General features: G+C 51.6%; 1 pseudogene; it reads left to right on the forward strand.

Annotated features, from left to right (window-relative positions):
• Positions 1–635: 635 nt before the first annotated feature.
• Positions 636–5,608, forward strand: LOC129045019 (sodium/hydrogen exchanger 3-like; annotated as a pseudogene).
• Positions 5,609–6,264: the final 656 nt, after the last annotated feature.

Here is a 6,264-nt window from a genome sequence, read left to right on the forward strand (position 1 = left end):
GTGAATCTGGGAGGTGGTGCTTGCAGTGAGCCAAAATCACGCCACTGCACTCCAGCCTGGGCGACAGAGTGAGATTATGTCTCCAAAAAAAAAAAAAAAAAAGTTTCTTTAAAAAAGCAAAAAATGTAAATATATATATATATATACACACACACACACACACACATATATATATATATAGATTACATGTGGAGTTGGAGCAGCCAACACCATTGCTTCTCATTCCCAACAGCAGCCAGGACTCAAGCTGAAATATTTGGGTCAGCCACACCTTGGCACCATGGCTTCATTTTTTCTTCCTGAAGTCTTTCCTAATTGTGCTGGAATACAGGCATTGCAGCAGGGAATCCCGTATTCCAGAGTTTCTTTCTAGCGTGACTAAAGCCTTTGCTGGATCTTATAAATCACAAGATTTCACAGGAGATGCAGCCCTGGATCAGATACTCACTAACACCTCTCGTCTTCCCTTGAGTGCTGAGAAAGGGATGCTGGAGACTGGGAAACATTTTGCCATTTGCAGTCTTAGGAGATCTTTGTAAAGATTTCTCCCTCTGGATGGTTTTGACCAGGGCATTGCCAAATTCCATGTCCCAAGAGTCTTGGTTTCTGGATCCTCCTGAGACTTTGAGTTTCCCATGAGGCCACAGCTGCAAGGGAGGCTGAGCCAAGTGGCCATAACAACCAGGCAGAGTAGCGGGCAGAAGCAGGGGCAGGGTGCAAGCCTCTCCTCCCCAGGAGAGGAACTTCCCTGTGCCAAGGGGAATGAAGGGACCCGGGGATGCGTGGCCGACCCAGTGCCCTACCTCTTTTCATTGTCCAGGTTCCCCACAGACCCCTTCATCAGCGGGCTTACTGTTCACTTCAAGGTCATGACATCAGCTGTGTGATGCGGGGACAGAAATCCCTGGCATGGCCTCTATGTCATCCCTCTGCAGACAGAGGACTCAGGCTTGGCCATGATGCTGCAGTCACCGTGGATATAGACCCTGGCCCATTTGACTCAAGAACACATACATCACTGGAACCAAGAGGCTGGGTTAATCCCCTCAAGGCCCTGGCCACTTGGAAGACCCTAAGCCTCCTTCCAGGTGGCCATGCTAAGCAAACCCACTTGCAGCCACCCTTCCACGATGCGTTCTACATCATCCAGCTATGAAAACCACCTGCTCCCATCACTTTCACACTCATGCCTTCCCCTAAGCTCAAGTGGCCCTGGCCCAAGCTTCCTTTAGAACCGGGAAGGAGGTTCTGGCCCTCTTGAAAATCATCCTTTTCAAACAGAAGGCATTTATCTTGGCAAAGCTTAAAAGACAAAAAGCCTGTAATCCCAACACTGTGGGAGGCTGAGGCGGGCAGATCACCTGAGGTCAGGAGTTCGAGACTAGCCTGGCCAACACGGTGAAACCCTGTCTGCACTAAAAATACAAAAATCAGCTGGGCATGGTGTCAGTCACCTGTAATCCCAGCTACTTGGGAGGCTGAGACAGGAGAATTCCTTGAACCTAGGAGGCGGAGGTTGCAGTGAGCCGAGATCGCACCACTGCCCTCTAGCCAAGGCAACAAAGAGTGAAACTCCATCAAAAAACAAACAAACAAACAAACAAACAAACAAAATGAAGAGATGACAGCTGAACTCTAGGGCCCATCCCACAGACAATACCCAGAAACCTCCTCCCCACAACTCCTACACACCTGCCTTCCAGCAGCCGGGCCTTTTCTCCATGGGATTTGCCTACAAGACTTCTCTCCTGCTTTATCTCAAGTGGATTTGTCAGGAGGGTAATGTCACCATCCCTCCACTAAATTCATCTCAACAACATTTACTGAGTGCCAAGTGTGTCCTGAACATGGCTCAGTGTTCACATGCACTGTCTTGATTTAACCACACATGCTTATCACCTAAGGGAGGAACATTGCAGTATTTCATCAATATAAATACACACATCTTGATTTTTCACATTTTCATGTACCTGAAATTTAGGTGGGTCTTCTAATCACAACTGTGACATGGCTGTCCTGCCTGGTCTCATACAGACTCAGCCACAGCGGTTCATAGCATTGTGACATCAATTAAGATTTGGGCATGGTGATTTCACATGTGGAGTATAGGTGCTATTTTAAATGTCTTCAGAAAGATTCAATTCAATTCAGCTTTGAATTGAAAAGCTAGTGTGCACGCAAGAAGGCTGGGAACAAAGCAGCAGAATGCCTGTGTGATGCTGGCGAGACAGACACATATTCATCCCTGCAGGAAGGTCCACAATCCAGGTTTTCTTGCAAAGCAACAACCAAGTACTTAAAAACTTAAAACAGGACTTAAAAACGGGACTTAAAAACTATCCCAGGCTGGACCCAGTGGCTCACAACTGTAATCCCACAGCTTTTGGAGGCCAAGGCAGGAGGATTACTGAAGCCCAGGAGTTCAATACCAGCCTGGACAACATGGTGAGACCACCATCTCTACAAAAAAAAAAAAAAAAAAACTTGAAAATTACCTGGACATGGTTACCTGTGTCTGTAGTCCCAGCTACCCAGGACGCTGAGGTGGGAGGATCGTTTGAGTCTAGGGGTTCCAGGCTGAAGAAAGCTAGGATTGTGCCATTGCATTCCAGCTTGAGCAACAGTGAGACCCCATCTCAAAAAAACAAAACAAAACATCCCCAGGATGAGTGGACACGCTTGCAAGAAATGCTTCACTTCCTGTGCTCCTCAATCAGGGGCCACCAAATGTTTTGTGCAAAGGGCCAGGTAGGGAATATTTTTGGTTTGTAAGCTATACAGGCTCAGCTGCAACCACTTAACTCTGTCATCAGGGCCTGAAAGCAGTCATAGGATTGTAACTGTGTTCCAACAAAACTTTATTTGCAAAAGCAAGGGAAGGACCACATTTGGCTCATGGGTGATAGTTTGTTGTCCCTTTCTTTTGATGGAACAGAAAACAATGTGTGGAAAAATGAGGGCACTGATGATTTTAAGTCAAAAGTGTTACAGAAGATGAAATTTGAACTAAAAAAAGTTCTAAGAATATCTTATTTCAATGATATTTTATGCATGTGTACTTAAAAAAAGTGATGTATGATTAAAAAACAAAACAAGGGGACTGCCATCAGCAACGGCCCCAAAGGCCGCTGGGCTCCTTGCTGGGTTGTGTGTTCAGCAGCCCCAGCACGGTGCATCAGTTGAGCACAGCTGGGACTCCTCACAACATGTGTGTCCCAGGCTGGCATGGAGACGCAGCACTGATGTTGCTGCCGGGGGCTGCTGATGGCAGTGGCGCTGGTGCTGGGTGGCTGCTACGGGTGAGGGAGTGTCGAGGAGGAGCACAGTAGTGTACATGATGTGAGCCAGGGCTCCCATGTGGCCGCCTTTGAATGGGCCAATGTCCAGGACCAGTACATGATTGCAATCTGCATCCTTGTGGTCAGCCTGGCCAAGTTTGGTTCTACCTGTCCCACAAGGCACCACCATGGTCCCTGAGAGCACCCTTGCTCATCGTCCTGGGCCTGGTGCTGGGCAGCATCATATGGGTGGCCGACCACATAGCGACTTCATGCTGACGTCCCCCATCAAGCTAGATGCCGGCTACTTCATGCCCAACCAGCTCTTCTTTGGCAACCTGGGCACCATCCTGCTGTACCAGGTCATCAGCACCGTGTGCAATGCAGCCACCACCATCCTGTCCCTCTATGGCATCTCCCTTAGCCGGCTCATGGGCAACCTGCAGATAGGGCTGCTGGACTTCCTCCTGTTCGGCAGCCTGATCACCACTGTGGACCCAGCAGCCATCCTGGTTGGGTTTGAGGAGGTTCATGTCAATGAGGTCCTGTTCATCATCATCTTCAGGGAGTTGCTACTGAATGACTCTGTACAATGTGTTTCAATCTTTTATGACACTGGGTGATGACAACGTGACCAGCGTGGACCATGCCAAAGGTGTAGTGTCCTTTGTGGTGAGCCTGGGGGGCATGACTGTGGGGTGGTCTTTGCCTTCCTGCTGTCACTGGTGACCCACTTCACCAAGCATGTGCACATCATCCAGTCTGATTTTGCATTAGTCATCTCCTACCAGTCCGTAGGACGTCTAAGAAGCTGTTGCTGTCGGCCATCCTGGCCATCATCTTCTGTGGCATCTGCTGTCATAAGTACATGAAGGCCAACATCTCAGAGCAGTCGGCCACCACCATGCACTACACCGTGAAGATGCTGGCCAGTGGCACCTATACCATCTTCATATCCCTGAGCATCTCGGCCATGAACCTGCTCATCTGGACGTGGACTATGGCCTTCATCCTCCTGCACTGGCCTTCACCTTCATGTACTGAGCCATGGTGTCATCCAGTCCTGGCTCCTGTATTGCTACGAGTTGATGCAGCTGGAGATCATAGACCAGGTGGTCATGTCCTATAGAGGCCTGCATGGGGCCATGGCCTTCATCCTGGTCATGCTTCTGGACAGAAACAAGGTCAAGGAGAAGAACCTGTTTGTCGGCACCACCTATACAGGCTGTTCTTCACAGTCTTCTTCATCATCTTCTTCACGGTCATTTTCCGGGGCCTGACCATCAAGCCCCTGGTGCAGTGGCTAAAGGTGAAGAGGAGTGAGCACCAGGAGCCCAAGCTCCATGAGAAGCTGCACCACCATGTTTTCAACTACATCCTCTTGGCCATCAAGGACATATCCAGGCATATCAGGAACAATTATCTCAGAGAGACGTGGTCCCACTTTGACAGGAAGTTCCTCAGTGGAGTCCTCATGAGAATGCTGGCCCAGAAGTCTCCATATGGGATCCTCAATGTCTTCCATGAGCTGAACCTGAAGGATGTCATCAGCTAAGCCACCAAGGGAGAGTGCCTAAGGTCCGTGGCCTTCATCAGCTCCCCAAGTACTGATGACGTCGTCAACATGGACTTCACGCCATGATCGTCCACCACAGTGGCCTCTGTCTCTTACCTTCTGAGGGAGAACACCAGTGCCGTCTGTCTGGACGTTCAGTTCTTGGAGCAGCGTGGCAGAGCATTCCGTACAGGGAGGACCCCGTCACGCATCACATGCTGCAGCAGTACCTGTGCAAGCCCGGGAAGGAGTACAGGCATCGCTACAGCCACACCAACTGAGGACAAGAAGCAGGACCGGGAAATCTTCCACAGGTCCATGAGGAAGCACCTGGAGTCCTTCACGTTGAGCAAGCTCGGGATCAAACAGAACAAGAAGGCAGCCAAGCTGTACAAGCCAAAGAGCGCCCAGAAGCGGTAAAACAGCAGCATCCCCAATAGGAAGCTGCCCAGGTAGAGCCCCGTGCACAATTTCACCATTCAGGAGAAAGACTTGCAAATTTCAGACACGAAGGAGGCCCCCAACTATGATGCTGAGGAGACAAGGGAGGGGGTGGTGTCCGGGCGAGTACTGGGACCCCAGCCTCATCGCCAGAGTGCCACCCTGGCTGTCTCCTGGGGAGATGGTGGTGCCCTCACAGAGGGCCTGCGTGCAGATCCCCCACTCTCCTGGCACTTTCCGCTGCCTGACGCCCTTGCAGCTCAGCTACAAGTCGGTGGACCCATTCCTGCAGGCAGATGGCCCCAAGGAGCGACCCCAGGCTGCCTTCCCCTAGTGCACGCCATGTGACACCGGCTCTGACATGCTCCTGACCGGACGCTTGTCCCCATGGGCCGCCCACTGCGGCCTCCGAGAAGCTCCTGGGCGCCCCCACCCGACCCGCGCCTAGGGGTTCAGAACTCCCAAAGCTCTGCGCCTACTCCAGCAGAGCCGCACTAAACGCGAACCCGCGAAGCCGCGAACCCAGGCCGGGGCCTGGGCCTGAGTGGCCATACTGCGCTGCTGAAGCTGGCATCGCTGCCGCCGTTGTGCCAAGCACTGCGCACGTCCTGGGGGCGGGAGAGACGCTGCTGTGACACTAGGCCGGGAAATGCTGGTGTTCCAAGGCTTGAAGCTGGCTTCCACTGGAATCGCTGCCAGGGAAACCGAGGCCCGCACAAAATAAATTTACAAAAGTGAGCCCTAGGCAAGACTCCAGGCCCCTCCCAGCCCTGCGCCTCTCCCTGGTGACGGTGGGGTGAGTCCAGAGTTCCAGGACTCAGGGCCTGACCCTGGAGGGTGGCAAGTGGGAGGAGTAAAGAGAGAGTGGTAAAGGGGGGAGAAAACAGGGGGCGAGCAAGAGGGAGAGAAGGTTTTGTGAAAAGACAGTGGGGAGAAAAGTTTTTGGGTAGATGGAGCGGGAAAAGAGGGTGGCGAGCAGGAGGCATAAAA

This window comes from Pongo pygmaeus, chromosome 8, assembly GCF_028885625.2.
Source record: "Pongo pygmaeus isolate AG05252 chromosome 8, NHGRI_mPonPyg2-v2.0_pri, whole genome shotgun sequence".
NCBI classification, from domain to species: Eukaryota; Metazoa; Chordata; class Mammalia; order Primates; family Hominidae; genus Pongo; species Pongo pygmaeus.